Source organism: Miscanthus floridulus, chromosome 17 (assembly GCF_019320115.1).
Source record: "Miscanthus floridulus cultivar M001 chromosome 17, ASM1932011v1, whole genome shotgun sequence".
Lineage (NCBI taxonomy): Eukaryota > Viridiplantae > Streptophyta > Magnoliopsida > Poales > Poaceae > Miscanthus > Miscanthus floridulus.
The window spans coordinates 57,909,094-57,922,561 of NC_089596.1; positions in this window are offsets into that span (position 1 = coordinate 57,909,094).

Here is a 13,468-nt window from a genome sequence, read left to right on the forward strand (position 1 = left end):
TTTCTTTAGCACCTTGAATGGGCCATCAGCACGTGGCATCAGCTTAGACCTGCGCAAAGTAGGGAAACGTTCCTTTTGCAAATGCAACCAGACCATGTCACCAGGTTCAAAAGTAACAAGTTTCCTACCTTTACTACTAGCAACCTGATTTTTAGCATTAGTATGAGCTATGTTCTGCTGTGTTTGTGCATGGATTTTGAACATTAATTCAGCACGTGCAACAGCATCTACATGATGTTCATCCGGAGAGGAAATAGACACTAAATCGATGGGTGCCCGGGGAATGAAACCATAGACAACCTGAAAAGGGCACATTTTTGTGGAGGAATGCAAAGAATGGTTGTAAGCAAACTCAACATGAGGCAAACAATCCTCCCAAAGTTTCAGATTCTTGTCTAACACAGCCCGAAGCATGGTGGATAAAGTTCGGTTAACAACCTCAGTTTGACCATCGGTTTATGGGTGACAAGTGGTGCTGAAAAGTAATTTAGTACCCAATTTGTTCCAAAGTGATCTCCAAAAATGGCTAAGAAATTTAGCATCACGATCTGAAACTATTGTGTTTGGTAAACCATGTAAACGAACAATCTCATGAAAGAACAAATCAGCAATATTGCTAGCATCATCACTCTTATGACATGGTATAAAGTGAGCCATTTTGGAGAATCTATCAACAACAACAAAGATGCTGTCCCGCCCCTTCTTAGTTTGAGGTAACCCCAAAATGAAATCCATAGAAATGTCCAACCAAGAAGAAGTAGGAATAGGGAGGTGCGTGTACAAACCATGGGGATTCAGGTGGGACTTAGCTTTTTGGCATGTGGTGCAGCATGCAACAAATCTCTCCACATCACGTCGTATCTTGGGCCAAAAGAAGTGAGTTGCCAGGATGTCTTCTGTTTTCTTAACACCAAAATGGCCCATGAGGCCGCCTCCATGTGCTTCCTGCAACAGCAAAAGGCAAATCGAGCTTGCTGGAATACACAGTTTGTTAGCACGGAACAAGAATCCATCATCCGTGTAAAACTTGCCCCAACCTTTACCAGCCTTGCATTGTAACAGTACGTCCTTGAAATCAGGATCAAGAACATATTATTCTTTCATGGTTTGGAGGCCAAAAATTTGGAAGTCAAGTTGCGAGAGCATGGTGTAACGACGAGACAAAGCATCAGCAATAACATTGTCTTTCCCTTTTTTGTGTTTGATGACATAAGGAAAAGATTCAATGAATTCAACCCACTTAGCATGTCTACGATTCAGATTCGTTTGACTACGAATATGTTTTAAAGATTCATGATCTGAATGAATAACAAATTCACGAGGCCATAAGTAATGCTGCCATGTTTGTAGGGTGCGCACCAACGCAAAAAGTTCTTTGTCATAAGTGGAGTAATTCAGACTAGCACAACTCAGTTTCTCGCTGAAATAAGCAACCGGTTTACCCTCTTGCTGCAGCACTCCACCTAACCCAATGCCGCTAGCATCACATTCAAGTTCGAACATTTTTGTGAAATCAGGAAGTTACAGCAAGGGTGCGTGGGTTAACTTATCTTTTAGAACCATGAAAGCCTCTTCTTGCGGTTGTCCCCAGGAGAATGGCGCACCCTTCTTTGTGAGTTCATGTAGTGGTGCAGCAAGGGTGTTGAAATCACGAACGAAACGACGATAGAAACCAGCAAGCCCGAGGAAGCTTCGAATCTGCGTCACCGAGGTGGGTGTTGGCCAGCTTTGTATAGCATCAATCTTGCTGCTATCCACCTCAATGCCCTACGATGTAACAACATATCCAAGAAAAGACACACGATTTGTGTAGAAACTGCACTTATCCAAGTTCCCAAATAGGCGGGCAGCACGCAAAGCATCAAAAACAACACGTAGGTGATCCAAATGTTCCTCCATAGATTTGCTGTAAATCAAGATATCATCGAAATAGACAACCACAAACACCCCTATGAAGGCCCGCAAAACTTCATTCATTAAACGCATGAACGTGCTGGGAGCATTAGTTAAACCAAAAGGCATGACTAACCATCCATATAACCCAAATTTGGTTTTGAAAGCTGTTTTCCATTCATCCCCCAATTTCATGTGAATCTGATGGTACCCACTACGCAAATCAACCTTAGAGAACACAACAGCGCCACTGAGCTCATCAAGCATATCATCTAAGCGAGGTATAGGGTGCCTATATCTGATTGTAATATTATTAATAGCACGGCAATCTACACACATGCGCCAAGAGCCATCTTTCTTTGGTACCAATAGAGCAGGGATGGAGCAGGGGCTAAGAGACTCACGAATGTAACCTTTGTCAAGCAATTCTTGCACTTGTCGCTGAATCTCTTTTGTCTCATCTGGATTGGTACGATAGGCAGCACGGTTTGGCAATGGAGCGCCTGGGATGAGATCAATCTGATGTTCAATGCCACGAATGGGAGGAAGGCCAGCTGGTACCTCCTTTGGAAAAACATCCGCAAAGTCTTGCAAAAGCTTAGTAACAGCAGGGGGTATATCCAAAAGTGCAGTGTCATCAAGTGAAACCAGCACATTAGTGCACAAGAGAGCATAGCAAAGCGAATGGGGAACATCCCACTCGTTCAAATCAGCTAGTGTAGCGAGTAAAACAGGAGCATTCAGTTTGATTTCTTTTTGTAAATTTGGTTGTGCACTTGGTTTGTGCTCTCTAGTGGCCCTAGCAAGGTCATCTTTTAAAATCTGTTCAGGTGACATGGGATGAAAAATAATTTTCTTGCCCTTAAACATGAGTGAGTATTGATTTGTGCGACCATGGTGCATGCTATCAGTATCATATTGCCAAGGTCTACCTAGCAGCAAAGAACATGCTTCCATCGGAACGACATCACAATCAGCATAATCATGATAGGAGCCCATAGAAAAATGAACACGTATCGAGCGTGTTACCTTCAGTTTTCCACCCTGGTTGAGCCATTGAATGTGGTACGGATGTGGGTGTGGCCGAGTTTGAAGGGACAACTTTTCTACTAGATCCGTACTTGCCAAGTTGTTGCAGCTGCCGCCATCAATGATGATGTGAATCGATCGTTCTTGCACAATGCCTTTGGTGTGAAATAAGTTGTGTCGCTGGTGCTGTTCTGGTTGTGCAACCTGCATACTGAGGACACGCTGCACTACAAGGCTCTCATACTTGTCGGCATCAACAGCAGCAACATGTTCCTCCTCCTCATGTCCTGAAACATCAGTGGCAAGCATAGCATATGTGGGTTCATCCAAATCACTAGCAGAAGAGTACTCACCATCCTCACGTACAATCAGCACACGCTTGTTGGGGCAGTCATGAATAACATGGCCAAAGCCTTTGCAGCCATGGCATTGGATGTCCTTGGTGCGCCCATTGGCAGAAGAAGAGGACCGTGTTGGTGTAGGTGCGAATGGAGTCTTTGTTGCTGCCGGATCACGCGAGGTGATGTTGGGTGGTGAGGGTGCAGCTGATGATGAGGCAGCCACAGGTTTAGTGGCTGGTTTGAAGGAGGTGGTGCGACCTACAAAGGAGTTAGCATGTGTTCTCGTTTGGCGTCCCTGCACTTCACGTTCAGCAATACAAGCAAGATGGAACAAACGAGTAATGGTATTGTACTCCTTATAATCAAGCACAATCTGAATTTCGTGGTTCAGCCCACCCAAAAATCGTGCCATAGCTGCATCATTATTTTCAACTAAACCACAACGAAGCATCCCAATTTGCAACTCCTGAAAATATTCCTCAATGGATTTGCTACCTTGCTGTAACCGCTGTAGTTTATTAAGCATATCGCGTGCATAGTAGGAAGGAACAAATCTATGTCGCATGAGAACTTTCAAAGTAGCCCAAGTGGGTGGAATTTGAGTGGGATGTGTGCTGCAATGTTCACGCCACCAAATCGAAGCAAAATCTGTAAACTCGCTAGTGGCAGCCCTAACTTGGTGTTGTTCAGGGACAGCATGGCATGCGAATTTTTGATCAACCGCAATTTCCCAATCAAGATAAGCATCAGGATCATATTTTCCATTAAACGTAGGTATGGTGAATTTAATCTTGGCAAAAGAGTCATCCTGATGACATACCACACGGCGAGGCCCTCACGGCCGACGAGGCTGGTCAGGATCTTCTTGCTCGGTATCGCCACAATAATCAAAGCCAGCCCGTGCGTCAGCAAGTTGCTGGACTAATTCGTCGAGACGAGTCGTGATGGTGGCAAGGCTGGTGTTGGTGGTGGCTTGTGCTTGCTGTAGTTCCCTGAGCGTTGTACCTGTGGTAAGCTGAGTGGTTTCAAGTTGGCCAAGGCGCTCATTAGTGACCCGAACATCTTCTGCAAGGTCATCCACGTGCTTGTTCATTAGGCGATCAAAGTTCTAGATGTTGCGTTTTAATCGAGGGGAGTGTGGCATGGCATTCGAGTCCTCGTGCTCATCTGCAGATCCTACCATGATTAGAACACGAAATAAAGGAATATGGCCTACGCCTACTGGGATGTGGTGCTGATCAGGTCACTCAAACTAAAAGCCATTACCAAGCCCTTACCCATTCTTACCATGCAAACAGGGGTGACCTGCAACCAGCGGTGCAACCGACGAAGCTTGGATAGAGCGATTGCCAGAGGACACAACCTGCACGCTGTAGAAAATTTGTGGAGCTATGGGAAGGCTTCAATTTGTAGCAAAGAGTAGCACAAGCATTCAGCAAATGCAAAGTTGAATAATCACTCAAAGCTGGTGTTGTGCTGGTCCTAGGCTAGACCGTACTAGAGACGTGAGCCCACGCACAAAGATAGTCATAGAATTGCAAGAACAAAGAGTAAAAGACAGCGAGTACACACCCTTGGCGTCTCTTGTTTTTTTGTTTTTTTTTGTGCGGCTCTTTTTGCACCTTTTGCCTTTTTTTTGGTGCGGCTCTTTTTTTTGTTTTATGTACCTCTGGCCTTTTTCAGTTTGATGACACTGCCAACACGTTGCACAAGTCAAAAGGAAACAAAAGGAAATTAGGAACTCTTTCCTTTCGTGTAGCCACAGACTACCTGATCTCGCACGATCTCTTGTGATACGCCCAAAATGAATCACTAGGCAAGTGAGTATCCATTGGAAAGGGCACGAAATATGCTTTCTAAATTGTACCTAAACTTCCCAAACGGACTACGGATGCAACAGCTAATGCCTGTGTCCTTGTCGAGATAAATCAAGACCCGAAATAAATTACTTTCCTTTTGTAGGTGGGAAATTGGCGTGCACAAGGGGGTCTATGACGTGGGAAAGATTATAGGAGCACAGAGGACAAAGGAAAAGGAGGATCAAGTGCAAAGATGTGAACTAATACATGACAGGAACTCAAAACTCTAATGGACTAGACGCCAAGACCAGCAACACGACATAGCGATGCAACCAAAAACTCAACAAAGCAATAAACTGAATGAAAGATGCAAAGGCTCAAAAGTTCTTGGACAGTGGTTCTAACCTGAAACTTTTTTTTGGCTTTTCTGGTGGACGATAGGACGATGAACAAAACTACAAATAAAGGGGATAGATCTCACCGAGCAACCTGAAATCTGATACCACTTGATAAGGCTGAAGTGCCCGATCTTTCAGTGAGACGGATAAATTCGACTTGTGGAGGAGGTGACTCTCGCGATCCGACTACGAACGAACAGGTCGTGGTGCCTTAGCAATCGTTGAACCAACTCCAATCGGTTATTGACCTTGCTGGATGGCAAGATCAACCTGAACACGAGGTTCTGTTCCTGCAAGCAATCGAAGAAACGAGCAAGAACAAGGTGAAGGCAAAACTGAATATCAATCACTCACAAGTTGGGGTTCACAATGGCTGTCCACAGGTGGCCGTTGAGCACAACTGCAGTACAGAAAGTTTGCGCAAATGGCTAAACTTATCAAAGAAAACCCACCAAACAAAGAGGGCGTGAGCAGGACTAAATAGGAGAAAGGTGGGGAGGGAATTTCGTCCAGCATGAATGGGTGGCTGAAATCCCTACCTAACCTTTCCTAAATTAGCTACGTATTACATGGAAACAATCTTTCCAAAAGATAGGTGGCGCAACACCCTTTATTGGCTTCCATAGATGGCGCAATCCTTAATGGTTGTCATTCCTGGACAGAATCTTCTCCTTCATTCCTTAAAAGGATCACATAATTCAGGTCACGTGCACGGGCTCACGTTATTGGACTTTGAAACATTTCTGGATTTGGGGTAGTGGGGAGTGACGTCGGTGCTGGTTCTGTTGGAGTAGCAGGTCCTATGTAGGGGTTGATGTCCTCATCATCCTCCCCTTCTTGAATCGAAGTCGTCCTCGACGGTATCTGCTCGTTCTCGCCCGCATATGGTTTTAAATCTGCAACATTAAAAGTAGAAGAAACACCATATTCTGCAGGCAGGTCAAGTATATAGGCATTATCATTAATTTTCTTTAGCACCTTGAATGGGCCATCAGCACGTGGCATCAGCTTAGACCTGCGCAAAGTAGGGAAACGTTCCTTTCGCAAATGCAACCAGACCATGTCACCAGGTTCAAAAGTAACAAGTTTCCTACCTTTACTACCAGCAACCTGATTTTTAGCATTAGTATGAGCTATGTTCTGCTGTGTTTGTGCATGGATTTTGAACATTAATTCAGCACGTGCAACAGCATCTACATGATGTTCATCCGGAGAGGAAATAGACACTAAATCGATGGGTGCCCGGGGAATGAAACCATAGACAACCTGAAAAGGGCACATTTTTGTGGAGGAATGCAAAGAACAGTTGTAAACAAACTCAACATGAGGCAAATAATCCTCCCAAAGTTTTAGATTCTTGTCTAACACAACCCGAAGCATGGTGGATAAAGTTTGGTTAACAACCTCAGTTTGACCATCGGTTTGTGGGTGACAAGTGGTGCTGAAAAGTAATTTAGTACCCAATTTGTTCCAAAGTGATCTCCAAAAATGGCTAAGAAATTTAGCATCACGATCTGAAACTATTGTGTTTGGTAAACCATGTAAACGAACAATGTCACGAAAGAACAAATCAGCAATATTGCTAGCATCATCACTCTTATGACATGGTATAAAGTGAGCCATTTTGGAGAATCTATCAACAACAACAAAGATGCTGTCCCACCCCTTCTTAGTTCGAGGTAACCCCAAAATGAAATCCATAGAAATGTCCAACCAAGGAGAAGTAGGAACAGGGAGGGGCGTGTACATCTTCGTTTGCTAGTTGAGGCGTTACCATCGGCCGGTGTGTCATCATGTGATTTGTCCATGAGATATCGAATAAAGCTTTCTAGTGCTTGAACTGTTGATGCAGTCGTGCAGGCGGTTTTACGTCACGACGAAATCCAGCATGCGAGAGCAGGCGTCCCGAACCAGAAGGCGCAGAGCCGAGCTAGATCGGCCGGCGGGTGAAACTCATCTAGGGTGCGGATTGTCGAGGTCGTCGCTTGACTCGGCGAATCTTTAGTTGCCTTCAAGTTGCATCGAGATATAAAATCCTTGCCGCCAGATGCTAAAATCGTCGTGGATGATGTTGATCTTGAGGTCCATCGAGCTCTTGATCACGATTTTGCCGAAAGCCCCTACCTGACGCGCTAGCTGTCGATGTTTCACCACCGATAGCCTGCCACGGGGGTACCCAGGGCAGTATGTTCAGGCTTTAGCGTATGCAGAACTCGACGGTAAACGCAAGAGACAGTCGATTTATCCGGGTTCGGGCCCTCGACCATGATCGAGTAATAGCCCTACGTCCAATCGGCGTTAGCCTTTGCGTTGGATTGATTGTGAAGTGTTGCGTTATGTGTTCTGTTTAGGAACTCCGCTCTCCTTTATATAGTCAGGAAGCCAGAGTCCTAGTCGGTTTACAATGTAGAGTTCTAGTAGGATTACATGGTAGTATTACTACTAGGATTACATGGAAGGAATCCTAATCAAACTAGATCTCCTCTCTTCCTTGCGGTGTATCCCGTGGGTCCCGCATCGATAAATGTAGACAATCCCAACTACCACTAAAAAAACTAAAGCTAAAATGCACTTCAGCAGCATAAGGATTTCGCGACCAATCCAAACTAAAACAGACAGATCATGCGTTTGTTCAACATCCATGGGCTTCTTCCGCAGGATCACTGCCTCATCAGCCGCCTTAGCCGCCTGTCAAGAGAGTTTTGCACGTGTTCAACATACTCTTCCTCCTAGTACCAGCCTAAACATCCAGTGCCATCCCACTGAAATTAAAACAAAAAATTAGAACTTTAATCACAATCATCATGAAAATAAGTATAAATTAACCATAATCATCAAATGTGACAAAAATAACTCACATTGCGATCCGGACACTTGTAGAAGATACGGCCCTTGTTGGGACACTCCTTCCTCACTCGGTACTCTATCATAATCTTCTTCTCACACTTGCCGCATGCAATGAGAGGGAGGTCCGGCCTCAGTCGCTTTGGAACCCGATGAGAGACCAAGGACCTGGAAGCAGTTGCCATCTACTCTCTATACTCATTTTTAATATAATATAAATTTCTCATTTTATAAACAAATAAAAAAAACTCTAAAATTCTCTATATCTCTAAACCATGAAGTGTGCTATGCATGCTAGAAATGAAAGTTGAATACTAGTTTTGAATAACTACTTTAACCTTCCTTCATCCAAATATGCAAACTTTAAAGTGATTTTGAGCTTAAATGGCTTACAAATAAAAAAAATCCACCATAAAAAACCACATATATCTAGTCCACAAAATGAGATATGCTACTGATGAAACATGAGAGTATAAAGTTGGTAACCTTTAGAACCGAAGAATCGATGGAGGAATCGAAGAAATCTTGTGATTACCGGCGATGAGGAAGAAGAGAGGCCGGCGATGAAGCAAGAACACTGAGGTCGAAGTGGCTCGGGCTCGGGGAGGAAGAAGGGGTATATAGAAGGTGACCTTTAGTCCCGGTTAGAGACACTAACCGGGACTAAAGGTCCCTTTCTAGTCCCGGACGGAGCCTCCAGCCGGGAGTAGACTTTTACTCCTGGTTGGAGGGACCAACCGGGAGTAAAAGTTAACCTTTAGTCCCGGTTGGTAGCTCCAACCAGAACTAAAGGTCCCCTGCAACAAAAGTCTGCCGCAGTAGCCGTTGGGCAGGGACCTTTAGTTCCGGTCGGAGCTACAAACCGGGACTAAAGGTCTCTCTAGTCCCGGGCGCGAAAAATATCGGGACTAAAGCCAAATTTCGAAGTGGATCAAAAATTATTTCTCTACTAATGAAAGCTCCTAGCAACAATGCCACTCGTCCTTCTTATTAATCAAGCCGGATCCATCAGGATCAAATGGTGCCGTCGACAGGCAGCATCAGCAACTCTTTACGCCCAAAACAATTGGAGGATGAATATCCAGCATGTTCGTTTCGTCGTAAACGATCGTTGATTATTTATTGCTGGCTGGTTTGACTGGTTTGGTGTAATAGAAAAATACTATTCCAGCTTATAATCCATGATCGTATAGGCCCAGCGGAATAGGCTGACAACTGCCGTTACTTACTGCACGTACGTTCTGAGGTGAGTGGCCCTCCACGCTTTGTGCTGTTCTTGCAAGTTGAGTATCACAAACCTTTCCCTTGTTCTCGTTGATGTCAGACCGTCTGACGTTTGTGTCCTTGCTGAGAAGCAAAAGGAGCTCATGAAGATATTGGCAAGCTTGAATGCTTGAACGAGCACCTCATCGGCGCGGCGTCCTTGGTGTCGGGTCCGTGCTCGCATGGGCGCCTCTGGACTACAGCCACTCGAGTGCTCGCTCGATCTCTGCGACGACACGATCGAGCCGCGAGCACGCCCATGAGACGCACACGACGAGCCTCGGCGTCCGCCTGCAGTTCACGCTCATGAGACGCACACGGGTGAGCGCGCTGCTGAACCGGAAGGCCGACGAGGAGGTGGGCGTGCTGGTGATGCCGTGGCAACACTGGCCTGACGAAGACGCAGGATGAGGAGACCAAGAGAGGTTCTTCGAGGGTGCCAACGTGAGGTTGCTTCCTTTGCCCACACAACGCTGATGCGTGTTCGCTGATGCCCACACAACTTTAGCTCCGAGTTCACGCACCACCACAAAGATTGTCACGCTCGACGCTGCCACAGTGCCACGGCAGGCACAAACGAACGCAGTCGTCAGCTTCATCGGTGAAATGATCTATGAAGAAATTACACAACAATGCTTTGGCGCCAAGCAAGCAATTGGTGGTATTGTGGCCATGGCTGCGGCATTAGGGAAACCGCAAAAATTTCGAGCTCGGTCAACGCCAAGGGTAAGACCGTTTCACACTTCAGTGAATAGCCATCATGCCACATTCTCACGGCAGTGGCACGAGAAATTTTACTCCGTGGCACGTTAGGCGCCACGACCTTTTTAGTGACAGATATGAAATTTTAAACTGTTTGTGACACAGATAAAAGACTCATAAATGTAAGGTTTCCTCTGACTTTGTAACCCATGAAATGAATCCATTTGCTGAGAGGGCTAGCACTCATAGCAGACCAATGATATATGATGATTTACATCCTTCCTACATGGTCATGTTAGAAGTAGTACTTATTGCTAAGCATTCTAATATTAGGTTAACGTCATATGCTAAAAAAGTAATACATATTTACGTATGTAAAAAAATATGTATTCTATTAAATATTTTTTTTGGAAGAAACAATCCACCTCATATACTTACAATGTTAATTAGTTGGTTACAATTTTGGTAGTTGCCATTGAATAAATGGTGAATTAAATGGCCATTTAGGTCATTTAATCACGTCTAACTTGATTTGTTTAGAACGTTTATATGGTTGTTTAACAGTTTAAACGATCCAACTGTTTAATTCACTATTTAGGGCCTAAATGACATGGGTGGCCATCATTTACTATTTAACCGTTGTTTAAAGGAATAAACAGCCGTTTAGACAAACAGTGCTACCGGGTATGTTCTTAACCCAATAGTGAGCCAGTCAAATCACTGTCTAGTGTAGGCATGAACCAACGGTGATTTTCATCCTATCGCTATCGGTTAAGGAGCTAGACTGTGTCACTAGTGGGTCAGGAACTAATAGTGATAGGGAAGTCCTATCATTGTCAATTGCCCTCTACCGGATCCAGTTCCACTAGTGATCCATGGATCCGAGAAGTATGTTGGGTGACTAGCATTGCTAGGACGTGACCTATCGTCTTCTTGGATGGCGCTGTTGTCGCCGAGAGCACTTGCACCGGCGGTGGAATGGCGCGGCTGGTCTCGGAGGTTTTGCACAACATGCGGGAAGGCTGTCGGAGCTCCTCGGCGGGCTCGGAGCACAGGCATGACATCATGGTCGTTGGACCTCCTCAGCGTGGTGTGGCGTGGCGCGGTAGGAAGGGAGATACGTGGGGTGGCACGGTGGGGAGGATGGTGCGGCCGTCGGAGCTCCTTGGTAGGGCTCGGAATGGCCGTCGGAGCTCCTCGCCGGGGTGCGGTAGGGCTAAGCATGCATGCACGGTGGTGGCTAGGAGTGCTGGTGAGGTGTCAGGCGGCTTGCATGAGTTGGGCGGCGCACACTGCTGCGCTTGTGGTTGGCGATAGAAGCAGGCGCGTGGTGTATGGAAAAGAAAGAAACGGACGGATATACGTGTAACCTGTGATGTGACATAGTGGGTAATCTTTTCCAACTCTACCAAACTTGAGTTTTCAGAGCACCTTTTGAAGTGCTCCACAAAATCCGTGGAGCTGCCCTTGATCCATGGATTTTATTTAATTGGCTCGGAAAAATAGATCTAAAGTTTTTTTTTGAATCCAAAGCTGCCAAAGCTCTTCCAAACCAAGCCCTATCATTGCAGAGCTGGAGTAGAGAAAGAGGATCCGGTACCGGACTTGCCGCTGACGACGCGGGCCACCATGGGGCTACGCAGTGGCGGATCTAAGGGGGGGCTGCCGGGGCTACAGCCCCTCCTAAGCTGCCTTAATCCTTCATTAATTACTGTAGCTTAGTTTGAATTCACCTTTAATTTTTAGCTTTAGTCCTAAATCTTCTTTGTTCAGCCCCTCCTTTGTCCCAATCATAGATCCGCCACTGGGGCTACGGTGTGACGTCAGTTCAAAAGCAAACAAAAGGAGCGGAGGGAAGGTAGGTAGAGGAGTAAAAGAGCTGCAGGCCGACCGACAAAAAGCTCCAAGAACCACAAGAGGAGAGAGAGACGCCAAGGGTAGCTCTCCTCCATGGCTCCATCATATCGTCTCTCTCCCTCTCCCTCTCCCTCTCCCTCACCGTCTCTCTCTCTCTCATCGACGAGCAGATCGAGCAGAGACATGAATCAGCACATGTACGGCGGACTACTATTTCCTGGGAGAACTGGAGCACAACAGGAGCAGTACTGCCTGCAGGGGTGCCTATCATTCCGTGGGTGTCTTTTGATATGTCAATGACACTGTTCACCTGACTGGACCTGCATGCGGTACTGTACAAGGAGAATTTGCGAGTTTTCAGATGGCTGCTCGTCGATCAAGGAGATCGTACTCGTGTACTAGATTTCATTCTGACTGACTGTCGGAAAAAAAACCCTCACATCTCCCCCACCGAAAGAGAAAAAGAAAGTTACCAAGATCGGCTAGCTCAGTTACTTTTACAGTATTCCCTGTTTAATGTACTCTCTCCCATGTAAACGGATTCTACCTTACCATGTTTGTTTTTCCATTTTGTATTCTTTTCTCGTTCCGAATGCTCAGCTAAATTTATTTCAGGCTGACGCATATACTATGCAAAGAGAATGAGACAAAAGCACAGAGAAATAACAATTGTATTGTAGACTTTTAGATGCATCTAAACATGATAAGAGAACTCCCAAGATGTAGCAGTAGTTGCATTTGACAACCTAATTAATCTGTTTAAACTCTGTTTATGATTCGTGGATTCAAGGGTTCCAGCTTGCAGGTTGTTATACAATCTGCAAGCCTAAACAAATAGGTCCTTATTGATTATATATAATGACAATCCACATACCATATTGTTAAAATCCAACAATATGCATTCTTCCCCTAGCTTGTGGATTGTAACAGTCCCAAAACTACAATATGCAGACTAAAACAAACATTGCTTTGGATTATTTTGGAGAATACTGATGATCGAGTTACCTTCTTATATATAGAATATGAACAGATCGATGAAAAGGGGAACCATTATACTATATATTGCTTATAGTTTGATGTATTATTATTTTTAATCTTGATGTGCATTATTAGAAGACAACCTGATGTCAGCGTTTGAAATTCTAAAGAAAATGGGCAAGTAGCATGCATCTTCAAGAAAAATTTAAGATAATAACTATATCCACCATCTCTAGCCACAAAAAGAGAGTGTCCTTATTTTGGATGCTGAGTACATCTCAAAGGCACAATTAGAACTATAAAATATTCTATTGTACTTTATTTTTAAGTTTAAAAATGATACTGCTTAATAATATATTTTTAA